Genomic DNA, 15,780 nt, shown 5'->3' with positions numbered 1-15,780 from the left:
AAAACGTGTGGGCAAGAGTAGAAATAACAGTGTTCCTAACCTGGACTAATGATAACCCGATGATCTCTAGAGGCCCCTTCCAAACCCTATGATTCTATGATTCCTTCCTAGAATGTGGCTTAAGCATTCCCAACGGAAAGAAACCTAACTGGATAGAGTCAATGTAGACATTATATTGTACCCTAACAATTGGTTTACTGCCTGGAACATACCAGACAATGAGACTGTGTTTGCTTCGCTCTCTCTGGCAGGACACGGGGCTTCCTCTCAAATGCACTGTCATTATCACCCTGATTTTAACCAGCACACTGGAAATTAATGCTCAGAAGAACACAATTTGGCAAACACACCTCAAGCATTAATTAGTAAAAAGGGATGGTGGGAGTGTAAACCTATCAAAACTTGCACTCGTATCACAACACTTGCTCCAGGTCTCTATTAAGCATGGCAATCAACACGCCCAAACTGCTGTCGTTCAGGGCTGGACAGTTACAAAAGGTCACTCCTGAAGCCCAAACCTAAAGGAACCGCAGAAGAAACAGGCACTCAGCTTAGATCCTGTATCTTACTCATTACTCTGCCCTTTACTTACTGTTCACAATTAAATTTAAAAAGTAATAATCGGGAACCCTACGCTATCCCTGGATCTCTTTGGGAAGTTTCACTGCGGCTAAGTCATCGGTGAGCTGCCGGGAACACAACCCGCACCGTGCATGCCCCAGTCCCAGGGCCGGCTACAGCCTACGGGTCAGCTGACGAGGTTTTTTATTAGTAGTATTTTTCCCTTCTTTCCCCCTCCCCTCTTTTAACTGGCGCAACAAAAGCCCCGTCTGAGCCCAAGTCCGAAATCTCCATCCTCAACAAACTCCGACACCACAGCCTCCTCCTCCTCCTCCTCCCCAAAAGGCAAACCCACGTGGCGTCTCCGCAGGTTTTCCTGTCGGGAACAGCTGCCCGGGCGGACAAATGCATAAATAAACGGCAGCAACAATAGGGAAAAAGTCCGGTGGCTCCACCCGCCGGCGTGGGGATCTCCGCTGCCCGGGGCGCCGGGCAGGGCTTCCCCGCGGTACCGGCTCCCCCCCCTTCCCCTTCCCCTCGCCGGGCGCCCGCCTCTCCCCCTCTTAAGGTTTGGGAGGGCTTGCGTGCCTTTTGTCCGGGTTTTAAAGGCGCGGGGGGGTTTTCACAGCTCTCCCTTCTACCTCTGAAGTAAGGGAGCAACCTATTCTCGGGAATACATCTGTTCGCTGCATCTGAAGCCGGAGTAACGCTCCCCTTTGCGGGGGGAGGGAGGGAGAGGAGAGGAGGGGGGGAAATGGGGGAGGAAGGACAAAAGAAAAGCAAGAAGAAAGGCTTGAAATCTAAAGCGGCCGCGTTACTCACCACCACTTTGTCTGCTGCCGGGCTGGCGAAATGCATGCACGGGGAGACGGGGACCCGCACACGAGGTACCCGGCGCTGCCAGAGCCTCTCAGGAAAATGAAGCAATATTCATGAGCTGACCTCACTGGGCCTGGGAGACGGGAAAGGGGGGGGTGGGGGAAGGCGGAGGGAGGGAGGAAAGCGGCGAAGGGAAGAAAACAGAAAAGATTAAACGGCAAAGAACCCCGCCCAGGCCTGAGGGCTGAGTTGCGTCTCCTTCCCTATCTGCACATGGTGGAATAGGATTACAGCGCCAATGGGGGGAAGGAGCCGGCTGCACGCAAGGGATGCGCCCGGCTTCCCTTCCCGATGCGTCCCGGCAATCGATTCCGATCAATTATTCAGCGTCCCCGGCAGGGACGAGGTGCCGAGCGCCTTCTGCCCCCGCTGCGGGACGGCGACGGGGTTTTCCTTTGTTCGCGGCGGGTCCTCCCCGCGTCCCGCCGACACCGGCCCGCGGAGGGGGGGAGACAAAGGCGGGTCGACCCGCTCTGCTCTGCGCGGGGCGGTAATCCCCGCGCAAGACGTGTCTGCCTGGATTCAGGGACTGGCCGCCCCTTGGCTCGTACCAACCCCGGGGCTGGTCATCTGGTTCACCTGTTTATTTTTTTACCGTGAGGTGAATTTGTCTGCGCCCTGAGGCACCTTGGATGGATGGCCCTGAAGACTTGATCCTCCAAGTCTTTCCCGAATAGAGACAAAGAAAAGCCGGGGAGGGAGGGGGGGAGGGAAGGCATTCTTCCCTTTCCCTCCCCCTGCCTTCTGAGGAGGGAGAATTTCCATCTGGTGGATGTGCGTGGGAGTGTCCTGGACCCACCTGTGCCTGTGTGTTTGGCTGAGCATCATCCCACAGGAGCAGGCTCGGGGGAAGCAGTGCTTGGGTTGGGGTCCCTCTCATTCCTCCTGCAGTAGCAGGCACCTCTGGGTGAGGTCCCTGGCTCTGCATCAGCCCCCTTGGCTCCAGCCGGGGGCAGACTGGGTTTCCAGGCTGGAAATTCCTCCCGAGGGATAATTAACAGAGGATTTCGTGCCCACAGGTATAGCAGCATCTACATACATGCATACTTCTAGACATACATCTGTATACAGGGTATATATATATACACACAGCACATATATATAAACACAAGTGCATACACACATGTGGACCTACATAAAATATACATAAATATATGAATGTTGTTCTGTATCAGGTGTACATATATGTATATATGTCTTTTCCTTGTGCAGCCATCAGGAGAGGGCAAGCTCAGGGGAGACCAACTGCCCCCTTACCAGCTGACCCTGCCCCACAGCCTCCACCTCTTCTGAAATGACAGCCAACACATCTGAAACAGCATATCCTGGAATGTGCAAAGCTACCCACCCCCATGCAGATGAATATCCTCCAGCCTTGAGCCCAGGGACTGCACAAGCTGGATATATATAGATGTGACGAGCTGAGGACAATCAGAAAATAGGAAACGGAACATTTATGCTGAAGAAGAAAAACACTGAGATGATGAAGAGCTACTTTTAAAATTCATAACATTTAATGATTTGTTAGGCCTTTGAAACTCATAAATATTGACTGCAGTCATACCAGCTAAACACAGTAAATGGTTGGAAAGCACCAGGAGTGAAAACGCAAAATATTTCTGGAGTTGGAGGTGAGAAATTTTCCAATGAAGGTGGCAGGTAGATGCTGCTAGAAGAACAGCTGGGTTCCTTGCCTCAGTGAATGTACACAATAGCAGTGATCATCACAACAATGCAACATTTCATCTCCAGGCAGTCCCTACCTTTAAGCCCCGGACAGCAATTAGCATCCTTTCTGCTCCCTGGGTGGATGAGATCCCTGGATGAACCTTCCACAGTAAAACAAAAATGGGGTGTGTCATACCACCTACAAGTTTTATCATCTTTTTGGAAACACACAGATCCTTATTTTCCCATAGCAGCACCCAAATGAAAACCAGGTCACCAGGTTATCTTCACCCATACTGTCAGGCCATATATCTCATAGTAGAGACCAGCTGTATGGTAGAAAAATTGGACCATCTCTCAGCATCCTTTGGGATTGTTGACTCCATTCTCAAAATTTATTTTCTGGCTAAAAAAAAATCAGTGCTGACACAGTCACAAGAATTGACACGGGCACAAAAATGCTTCTACTCATATCATTTACTTTTCAGGGTGGGGGAGAGGGGAATGTGTATAATCCACACAAGCTAAAGCACCCTTTTGCTAATAAAAGCTGTTTTTCCATTAGGAAATTTGCCACTAGATTCCTGTAGGCATTTTACAGCAGCAGCAGGTCATGATTTAGTGACCTGTATGACAAGGCATACACAGAAAAGTCAATACAGCAAAAACTTCCATTTATGACCAGATCTTGTTGCAGAGTCGCTGAAAAAACTGTGGATGGAAATAATACACAGAAAGATCTTAACTTCACATGGGAAACAAGGGGCTCCCAGCTGACTCCCACCATTCAGAAATGAAGCAGTGACATGATGCTGAGCCGCTACATAAATAACGTGGGCTCAAATGTCAGTGGCAGGTAAAGCAATGGAAATCAAATATTATAAATTATTCAGAGAAGGAAAGAACAAACTGGAAAACATCATTATTGCCCCAGTATAATTTGATGATGCAGATAGATTTTGATTACCAAGAGCAAGTTTGGTCCCCCATTCAAACCGGTTGTGGTGGAAAGGGATGAGGTACAGAGAGGGGTGACCGGGGTCTGAAGTGGCTCTGCTCAAGGAGTCACTAGGTATGGCAGCAATCTTCAGGCTGGAAATGGGGTGGCTGAGGAGAAATGGCACAGGATCCTACAACCTCTAGAAAGGGAGGTAAACGAGGGTAAAAGATTGACTGTTACTCGGTCTCTTCCCATAGAAGTAGTACAGAAATGCAGATGTGAATTGAAAAATACAAGCAGGTGATGGATGAAAAAAAAAAATCAGGGAAGAAAATGGTCCCTGTGGTTAAGATTAACTCCCTGCCATGGGATGAATATAAGGGTCTATGTGGGTTTAACAAGCAACTGAACAAAGTCACGGAAGAAAAACCAGTGGTGCAAAAGGCATAGCTCAAAAGAAGTCTCCACTGACCTCTTTTTTGATCTGGGAAATTGTCTGGCAGAGATGTCAGTATGTGGTGCTGTACTCTCTTCTAGCATCTGCTATTGACCACAATCAGACACCTATCAGTAAGCTAAAAGATCTTTGATCTGGATCCACGTGAAAGCTCTTATCCTGTTAGCATCATCCACTGCTTTGGCCTCTCTCTCTCTTTCCTACCTTCTTTCATTGCCTTCACTTCTTTTTCATTCTTCCTTCTTGGATTTCTTGTCATTCAAAACACTGGTGATCTGCTGCACTCTGGTAGAGCTTACCTATGACTTTTTCAGTCCTTTTTCACTAAAACTATTCTGACTCCAACTAAAGCTGTGAATACCTCATTTTCTAGTCCCCACTATTGCTTGCTCATCCATTGATGTGTTTGGCTATTTTTATTCAGCCTACAATCACGTTTAGTTGCATGTAGCTGTGCAAGAGATGAAAGAACACCGGACTGAAGGAGGATGAGGTGGTAAGAAAGCAGAGGAAGAATCTCTTCTCTAAGCAGAATTTCCATTTAAGTCATATAGGTTTCTTCTCCAAAGTTAAGATGAGAATCCCTTTCCATAACATCCTGAAAGTCCGACCCAAGCATGACCTCCCAGCTTTCAGTAGAAAAAGATGGATTTCAGAAGCAGTTTGGAGAGGATGCTTTCCCAGGAGGATGCCTGGGTGGCAGGCACTTGCTGTGCTGCTTTATCCCTTTGCTTACTCAGCTCCTCTGCCCTCTTGAAAATGTGCTGGGTTATGCTGTGGCAGAAAGAAGAGCTGCTGGAGCGTGCTGTGCTAGTCGTCGGTGCTGGCACTGCCCCAGCTGGCACAGGGTGCAGCTTATCTCCCTGCCCAAGGAGATGTGCTGGACATAACTAATTAGACACCAAACAAGAGACCTTTTTCTCTGTCCATGGAATACTGAAAGTTTAAGACTTTACCTAGTGGGTTTCTAATATATTGACTGAATGGCACTATTGCACCAATGAGTAATCTAAGGATATACAATGAATACTTTATAACTCTTCTTTTTTTCCTTATTTATTTGGAAATGGAAACCTTTCCAGACATGCTGCATAGCAGACCTGCACAGCACCAAATCATGGTATTTCAAAAAGGAGAAAGCTTTGTGTTAAAGAGGAATAACACTTGGGTGAAAAAGCAAAGCTGAGAAACAAATAGCATTTTAAGTTCATACCAAATAGATGCTCAGAGCACCATGTAGTTTGTTAAAACAGGCATATTTTGGCACACAAGCTTGACCAGATCATTATATAAAATTACAGTGGTCCTGGTCGTCATGTCTCTCTCTTTTTCCTTCCTCCTCCTCCTCATTATCAGCTGCTCCTCAGTCAGAGACAGCTATAGTGTGACACGCTGAGGCTGCACTTTCTGTGCATCCACATCATCATACCCACAGACCCCACGAAGGGGACAGGATGCCCCACCAAAGGGACAGCAATTCCTTCTGCAGCCTCCCTGACAAGTCATCCCAAAGGGGGAAGAGGTTGTCCTGCTTTTCACCGGTATGTGAAGGGAAGAGCTTCAGCCTTCATACCTGCAAGGGATCTCATATACCCCAGTTCAGGAAGTCTGTATGTCATGTACCGTGGCATATGTATCTTGGTTTAACCCTGGCCTTCCAATGCCTGTCTGGTTTCTTAGCCTCAGGGGAAGCAACAAGGCAGAAATAAATGGAATTGCAGTGAAAACTAGAGGAACGTTTGGCTCCGCCAGTGGAGAACGAGACCAGGCAAAATTAGGTCTGTGGCTTATTAAAACTCGATCCTTATAAAATAAGGGCCTAGTTCTACTTTTCCTTTCAGACATTTAATTCAGCCTTTCTGGAGGCTGCAGGATGTTTTTCTACTCCTGCTCTTTATTCCTACAGCAATCAATTGTACCTATTGTTCAGAAACAATGGCAGAACTGAGCATGCCCTGAAACACGCCAGTGCAGCTCAGCCCTTTCTAATGACAAAACAACCTCTCTCTGTCTCTCCTGGACTTGCTATTCTTATGTTACCAGAATGATTTTATTTTTTCTAGTAATTCTAAATAAAACTGAAGACATTATTTCCACTAGCCCCCCAGATGTCTGTATCACTGTACTTCCTGCAACTCTATTTTTTCATGCTCAGGGAACAGAATTATACTAACCATGCACAAATCCTGTCGTTCAGGCATATATCTGAACAGTCTGTATGTTGCATTAGTATCTAAAGCTCAATGATTACTTAATGAGGCTAATGGGAGAGGAATAGTACAGAACATTTTATAGCTAAGTCTGGAGGAATGAAAGCCAAAATATGAAATGTCTATAGATTAATCAGTCTTGTACATCAATTACCTCATTGCATTTGGTATAACATGCTCCCTGCCTGCTGAAGAAACAGAATATTCCTGTTTGGGCACTGCACAGTCACAGTGCAAACAGCTGTTTCCAGGGAGGAATTTCATATGCAAAGGAAAATGTTTGAAGACAACCTCAGAGCTCTTCTCTACCACTAAATAGATGGTCTTAAAAGAAATTACTCACAAGCAGGTTGTACCCTGGGGTCTGCCAGCTCCCCCCTGTGAGGGATGCTGTGTAACAACCTTTGCATCACACTGAGTGGTGGCCCACAGTCAATACAAGGGCTTTGTTACTCATCTTAATAATAAAATCCTCCTCATGACATGCTCAAGCAGCTGTCCAAACTTCTTACCCCATTGTGCTCTGTCACAGATTAGACTGACGAGCAGTGCCTGCATCTGGTGTGCGGGGCATGTATGCTCTGTTTCCTCTGTGCCTAGAAGCAGCTTGGGAGAAGCAGGGCCATCCCAGTCTCATACACCTGGTGACTAATAAGGCAAACTCCTTTCTAGAGGTCTCCACAGTAGTTTTCTTCATGGACCCATTACAGCCCCAGAGGGGGCCAATGCATCAGTCAGGCAAGGGTACAGCATTAGAGGCACTTAAGTGCCCAATTCCCTTTGATTGCTAGAGCACTTACCTTGGAAAGACAGGGCTGAAGCAGGGAAACAGGTGATGAAACAGGCTGCCTTTTGTTGACTGTGTTTCATTTTCCATTTATTCCTCACTGAATATTAGTTTAATTTCAATTTCATCCTTGCTAATTCGGGACACTTGTTTGGATAACTGAGGGATGTGTATCATTGTTTGGGCTGCAGCTGGATTTTGCCACTCTGGCTTCCTGGTGGCATCACATCACCATGCACATAATCTTCCAGATGCAAAAGTCAGCAGAGATTTTCCAAGAGCTGATGTTACACATTTTGTTGCCTTTTCACCCACAGTACCTCCTGAATTACTCTGCCTTGCTGCCATCTTCTTACCCATGATCTGCCTTCACATTTTGTCTTTGATAATTATTCACTGTAACTTGTATTTCAGGGGCAGGGGATTTTTGTACATATCAAAGTCATTTGTGAGCTTGATGCCATTTTCAGACACAATTCGTGGACAAGGAGCTTCTGAAAATGTTGGCAAATGTATCTCCCTTCTTTACTGTCCCAAACGCCTGCGAGACCTCAACATAAGTCATTTGGAAAACAGTTTTTTGTCATTCCTATGTCTTGATGGATTTTGAATATGAGGAATTGGGATTTTATTTGTTAATTTACATGTGCAAAAGGCCAGGGAAAAATTGCTATACTTAGGCGAGCTGAAAATTAATGTGTCAGTGGTGAATCCACTCCTTTGTCTGCCGATTTGTTGGACTTTCTGTCGTGCCTGTTGTGCTGGTATCTACGCCCTGGATCACATCCAAGCTTCTTACATAATGCCCAAGAGCTTTTGGAAAATGAGAGGTCTTGTGGCCCACATCACAGTAGTAAAATCAGGGTAGCAGGTTTTTCCACCTGCTGTGTGTGCATGGGCAAAGCTGTGTGTGGAGCAGCACAGCTGTAGCAGGTTTGTGGGAAGGCTTTTGATCCAGGGACCACGTACAAGAACAGCAATGGAGAACATGATTTGCCCCAAACACCGCTCCTTGTGTATGCTGATCCTGTTTTACATGGCTTTGGATGTCAGGCAGTGTCAGCCTGTGACTACAGCAGCTTCTGTGCTCTCCCTGGGCCGCGGGGAGCAGCTCAGTGTGTGATTGAGTCCCCGTTTCTATGGTGACTTCACCCGCACATCATCTGGCCAAGCAACCCTTCTTCCATGCCATCCCGCTGGTGGGGGGGGGTGGGAGAGGAAGGAGCATTTCCAAGGAGGAGCCTGAGAACTCAGAGTTGGTGCCTTAGCTCTGTAGCCTTTATGGTAGTCTCAGGGAATGGAAACAGGAGAGAGCTGGTTCCTGTGGGGTGAGCTCTGAGGGGATGCTGGGCTCCTCCACCCTACCTCCCCCCCCCACACGCTTTGCACCTCGCAGAAGCACAGCAGAGACAAGGTGCTGATAGCCTGATCTTGTTTGGCATCCCAGTGGAGTAGTGTTATTCAGCTCAGCACATCTACTCTGCTGTAACTCTATTACAAGCAAAACAACAACCAGGCTCGGTGCAGTCAGGGCACCGCGGGTGAGATCGGAGCCGCAAGCCTGACATGGTAAAACTCAAACTCTGGACAGCTGCTGCTGCTCACGGGGAATCAGAATGTTGCAGGAGAGATCTGAGGGCATCATTTATTGATCTGAGGCACTAGAGAGCATGATTAAAGGGTAGGCTTAAGCTTAAGTAGTTCCTTTGGGTTGGAAGGGGTGCTGCTGAGGGAGCCTTTCTCCCTCCCTCCCCGCTGAGCATGGGGTAAACTCAGTATCTATCCCAGAAAAGCCAACAAATCCAAGTGCTTCTGCTTGGTCTAACTAATCAGTTATTAGTGAAATACTGACATGTGACAGGATGCCCCACTGGTGTAATTATTTCTGAGGGAGAAAGTCCAAGAAAGGCATAGAAACTTACCCTGCTGTAAACCCTTACATGCCCCAAAGAGGTACAATCCAATCTTTCCAAACACACTCTGTTTTCCCTACTGTCCAGGCTGGCTTGTAGTTGTAGAAGAGGCACATGCAGGAAGCAACAAAACCTCATATTACAGGAATATTACTCAAAATCTTCTGGGACTCAATTTTGTCAATAGCAAATCTCAGCTTGTCATTAAAATGGCCAGCACCATTTGTTAGGGTGTCTTGGCCATTTTACTCAACTTCTCCTCTAATGGCTCAAAGTGCTAAAAACCCCAGCACTGAAAGCTTCACTACCATTCAAGCTCATGAGAAGGCACGTGTGAAAACTATTTTTGAGCCCACAGTCTCCATCTCAGAGCAAGAGGCTTCTTCAGCAACTGCTGTGGTGATGTTCTCTCTCTCCTTGCAGAATGCTTTATGAGCCATTGAGAGTTTGAGCACTGGGGTATGAATCTGATTTGATTATATTTACTTTTACAGCCTTTCAGCCCCATTTTCTAGCCCATATGTGAGAATTTCCTAACTACAATCAAGCAGTTAGATTGGATGGCACATTGGGTACTGTCTGTGTAATGCAACCAAATGTACAATGTACAAAGCAAAAATGGTTTGCCTTTGCATAGATGAGAAATTTAGGAGCTGTGAAGCAATATGATTTTACAGATTTCCAGAGTAAGAAATCCTCCTGCTAGCATCCTTCTTGGCATACTGGGAAAATCAAGTAGTTTTCCCACATCCATCGAGGAGGATGTTGATATGGCCATAATGGGCTTGAAGTGGTACGTGGTTGATGTTTAAGTAATACTGATGAAGCAGAAAACAATGGGTCTGAGTGCAGGGAAACTTTCTTTCCTTCTCCCTTCTCTCAGGAAGCTGAATGTGTGTGTATGAGGAGTAAGTACAAAAGTTCAGTTGCATATTAAAATATTCTTGATGAAGGCACAGGCTTAATACACAACAGACGTAAGAGTGTCTGAGCTTCATGAAGTCAAAACTTCTCTAGTTTGCATGAAAGAGGTACCAGGGGCTTCTTTTTCACCATTTGCAAAGGGCAGACTAAACTGTTTCCCCACATACAGAGCAACAGGAAAATGCAGATAGGTATTTCAATATCTTAATGACTAGGCATTTGTCTTTTCACTATAATACAACAGTGGTGTTAGTGAATGGTTTTTATTAACATTATGCTGTAATTAATAGTATTAATACATTGGGTAGGGTTGTTTGGATTTTTTCAACTATCAGACATCTCTCAGGTGACATCATCATATAAGAACGGAGGACATGTGGCTTTTATTTAGCTTGGTCCCTCTTTCCTTTGCCAAGAACTAAGCACTGACACCCAATTGCCCCATATATCTTGGTGGGCAAACCTTACAAAGCAAGACCAGAGCAGTGATGGTGAGCCAGAGCCTGCCAGAGCCAGGGGATGACATGCAAGCCTTAGGGTGGCAAGTCAAAGCCCAGCACAAATATTCACTGCTCCATGTCTGTCCCACTCAAGTTCTTGGGAGAATTTTGGATCTGAGTTCTTCCTGAACCTCCCTCTGTTCCAGGCTGGAGTAGAAACAGTAAGAAAAGCAGGAGATACTAGAGAGATGTTGTGTCTCATCTCTGTCATGTAGGGGCAACACTGAGCAGGAGCAGTGGGGGACCCTCAGAAGCAGAATCCCCCCTGGGTCTCCTTTGAGGAAGAGGAATAGGAGCAGGCAGAAGAAGTAGGACATTCTAGGAATGGTGTGTGACAAGCAGGGTGTACAGATGCTGCTAACCTTGACCCGTTACTTGGTGTCACTTGAGACCATGCAATGAGTAAATTGTACTAAGCAAAATAAACATAATCCAAGGGCATCGGTGCATTTCAACCTTAAGCAGATGAGGAGATTGAATGAATGTATTTATGTGTGAAGGAACAGGTAGTTTTATCCACTCTAGTACTTAATCAGTGGTATGGATAACCTGGTGTCCTGGTTCAGTCCCAGGCACAGCTGAGCACCCTGCCCTGCTCAGTCCTTTGGCTAGGTCACATTCCTGAAAAGTAGGGATTTATTGTGCATCCAGCTAGAGGATAGAGTTTGTCTCTGAGGAGTGGCTTGTAAAGTCCAGAAAACTTCATAAAAGCGTGAGATTGCTTTTAACCACTGCAACAGCCCTCCCCTCTCACCTCTCTCCCCCCAAAAAAAATAAAAAAGAAAGAAGAAAATACATTAGATTTGGCCAGACAACTCAGCTTTTGGAAGTGTTGTGCAGCTCTAAGCAAACACAGAATCACAGAATCACAGGGGTTGGAAGGGACCTGGAGAGCTCATGGGGTCCAACCCCCCTGCCAAAGCAGCTCCCCAGCTCATATTGCACAGGGCGGCGTCCAGACGGGGCTGGAATCTCTCCAGAGATGGAGACTCCACACCCCCTGGGCAGCCTGTCCCAGGGCTCCCTCACCCTCACTGGGGAAAAGTTCTTCCCCATGTTGGTGTGGAACTCCCTGTGCTCCAACTTGCAGCCATTGCCCCTTGTCCTGTCCCCACAGACACTGAAAAGGGGCTGCCCATTTCCCCCTGCATCCCATGCTTAAGATACTTATAGACATTAATTAGATCCCCCCTTAGTCTTCTCCTCTCAAGACTGAACAGCCCCAGCTTATTCAGCCTCTCCTTGTAGGGGAGATGCTCCAGGCCCTTAATCATCTTCATAGCCCTTCTCTGGACTCTCTCCAGGAGATCCCTGTCCTTTTTATCCCAGGGAGCCCAGAACTGGACACAACACTCCAGGTGGGGCCTGAGCAGGGCAGAGCAGAGGGGGAGGATCCCCTCCTTTGACCTGCTGGCCAACCTCCTCCTGATGCCCCCCAGGATCCCATTGGCTCTCTTAACAATTTATAAAAGCTGCATCTTGTCACCACTTGGACATTGAGCTGTTGACCACAACTCTTCGATTGGGACTGTCCAGCCAATTCCTTATTCACTGAGTGGTCCATATGACAAATCCATGTCTCTCCAGTTTAGGGACAAGGATGCCATGTGGGACAGTGTCAGATGCTTTGCGTACTGCTTGATGACATCAGTTGCTCTTCCCTTATCCATCAACCCTGTTATCTCTGCCAGATTTGTCAGGCTTAATTTGCCCTTAGTGAAGCCATGTTGGCTGTCAGCCATCACCTCCTTATTTTCCATCTGCCTTAGCATAGTTTCCAAGAGGATCTGCTCCATGATCTTCCCTGATAAAAGCCCCTGGTAAGCAGCACACCAGCGTGTGTTAGGTCAGCAAATGGGCTCCTCTGTGCCACTCAGAATTGAGCTGCCTACCACTGTGACCTGTTGCCTTTCCTTAGTTGTGCTGATTCTTACACCAGGACCAGATGGGGCTGCCTTGCTCAGCTCCAGCATCTATCCTGATGTGCTGGTGGGGGTTGGCAGTTTGTCCATAGGGTCCACTGCATTCTGTGCTAGGAACCAGCTATCTAACTCCTTCTCAGCCTCCCTGGAGTTAGGCAGCTTTGTCACCCCCTCCACCTGGGCACACCTTTGGCAGACAGGTCTGTAGCCCAGCAGACAGGTCTGGGCTCTTCCTGCACCCTACAGCCTGCACTGCAGGGTCTCCTTCAGCAGCTCCACTGCTGGGGTGGATGGCACAGACATCCCAGCCAGAGCTGCAGCCGTCACGCTCAGGTGAGGGTCCCCCTCATCTGATGGGTGCCCCTGACCTGTGCAGGTGGTCACAGACCTGTGTTGGTTGCAGGGATATTATGTGTATTTCAGGGCTCCACTTGCCCAGTGCAGTGTCCCCCTTTGAAGAGGCTCCCTCCTGCTCCCTGGGCTGCCTTTGTGTGGGTGTGGGTTGGCCACGGGGGCTCTGGCAAGACCCAGGCTGTGTCAGCATCTCCCATGAGAACTGCCTGTTCCTGGCAGGTCTTCCCACTCTGCTGGTGCTTCTCAGCCTCAGGAAACCCCTGGTGTGTCAAGGTCTGCTGCTTCCCTGCGGGCTGGGCAGGCTCCAGAGCAGCTCCTCTCAGTGACTGACTGTCTCTATAGCTATATCCATTCCCAGACTCACAGACTCACAGGCTGGTTTGGGTTGGAAGGGACCTTAAAGACCATCCAGCTCCAAATCCCCTGCCATGGGCAGGGACACCCTCCACCCTCCCAAAGCCCCATCCAACCTGGCCTTAAAGCCACAGCTGCTCTGGGTAAAGATTCAGATTCACCAGTTAGTTAGTGGTGTCCCAAAGATGTGTAACACATAAAACACATCACACATACAAGGTTGGAGAGATGCAAAGAGCTATTTCTTGTAAGAAAAATAGAAGTCAGAATGACTCCAAAGCCTTTTTGGAGCCACAGCATCTTCCTGGGCACTACTGCATTACCTGGCAGTGCTGGTTTCATCTGGATCAAACCCAAGGTGACTGAGTTCAAGCATTGGCATGTGATGTTTCTGCCAACGGAAGGCATTATCCTGGCTGCAGGGAAAGAGCCAATACCCAATCCAGCATGAAATCTGCTGGGAAAAGTCACTTTTTTTTTTTTTTACACGTGTTTGAAAGTGCCTTTGCTGTCAAAGTGTTGTTTAAAATCATTTTGTAGCACATTGCCTCAATATGTTCAATCCAGCATGAGGATCAGCTGCACCCTCTCATTACATCCATCCGTCAGCAATAGCTGAACGGGAAAGGATGTAGAATTATTAAAGTGCTAAGGTTTGGCTTTTCTGCATCTTTGCTTGTGTATTAAAACCAAGTTCTAGTCCGTATATGTTTGGGGCTGGTTTTTGAGTTAGATGGGGACCCAACAGAGCTATTGGAAGTTACACAGAGTCATCTAGTGGTCCCAGGCAGACTTACAGGCGCCTGCAGCTCCAGCATCCTTACTCACTCCTATGCCCTCGCCCCAGGGCTGATTCCAAAAGACAATGTGAGGTCAAGTTCTTAATTCCAGCCGCCAGCCTGGGGAGTCTAAGGATTAAAAAAAAAGAGAGAATAAAAAGATAATTGGGTTAGGCGTTGCACTGTTAGCATTCCCGTTTGTGGAACAGGAATATAAAGTATCTTATGGCATATTTATTTGTTTATTTATTCAGCAGGTGAGGTTCAGATGAGTATAAGGCACAAGCCTGGGATCAAAACCTGTCTTTCATTCCCATGTACCCGTTCAGGCAAAATAAACTATCATATCTTACTTTTTAATTACTTGCTCAAAGGCAGAAAATTAGAACTGGAATCAAAAAGCTGAGCTTTTTCCATTAGATTAATTAGAAGCAAATGCAACAGAAATCCAGGAGGAAGTCACAGGCTTCAGAAACCTGCCTTCTGTGAAGCTTGGCTGTTTATGTTCCCTGTTCTGGAGGGGTTTTGCCTTCTGCCTCCTTCTTGGAAGCTTAGAATTCCAAGAGTTTGAGATTGGTTGTGCTTGCCTGTGTTCCACATTAGCAGGCATACATTAGCCTGCAGTCAGGTCTGTGCTAAGGCAAAAAACATTACCCCAGGTCTTTCATTTAGAGCCAGGCAGACTATGGGGTTCCCATTGCAGCCTCCCAGTCCCTGAAGGGAGCTTATAAGCAGGAGGGGATTCAACTTTCTCAAAGGATAGACAATGGCAGGACAAGGGGGAATGGACTAAAGCTAAAGGAGGGAAGGTTTAGATTAGATATGAGGGGGAAGGTTTTTACAGAGAGAGTGGTGAGGGGCTGGAACAGGCTGCCCAGAGAGGGGGTGGATTCCCCGTCCCTGGGGGTGTTCAAGGCCAGGTTGGATGGGGCCCTGGGCAGCCTTGTGTAGCTCCAGGCCTGGAGGTTGGTGTCCCTGCCTGTGGCAGGGGGGTTGGAGTTCTGTGATTCTTGTGGTCCCTTCCAATCCAGGCCATCCTATGATTCTATGATTCAGGCTTCCTTCTACCTGTGTCAGTGACACAGTCACTTCTAACAGGTCTCATCACTCTCCAGGAAAGGCAACCTGTGTTCCTTGGGCAAACAGCAGCTCCTTTCACCACCCAAACAGCAGAAGAAAATTCAGATGATCGTTCCCCATCCCCTCCTGCTGGATGGTGTCCCATGGTCTGCCATCCACTGTGAGCAAGTACCATGTTGTGGCTCCACAGACCACAGTGTGTGACCCAAGCAGTGGTGCAGGCACAGGGAGGAGGAATCCAGCTTATACTGGAAACCAAGGTGGCAACAGGGCAGAGAGATGGATGGGATGCTGAAGGAGGCATACTTGTTTTTTTCAACAAAGACTATTCTCATCTTCCTGATGAGAATAAAATATGAGTCCAGTTAGGTAAGGTCATGTGCCACATTCATTGGAGGAAATAGCCAGGAGTATTTGTGAAGCTTGACATTTCTGTTGGTGAAATCAGTGAG

This window comes from Gallinula chloropus (assembly GCF_964237585.1).
Source record: "Gallinula chloropus genome assembly, chromosome: 3".
Taxonomy (NCBI): domain Eukaryota; kingdom Metazoa; phylum Chordata; class Aves; order Gruiformes; family Rallidae; genus Gallinula; species Gallinula chloropus.
This window is presented reverse-complemented; position numbering follows the sequence as displayed.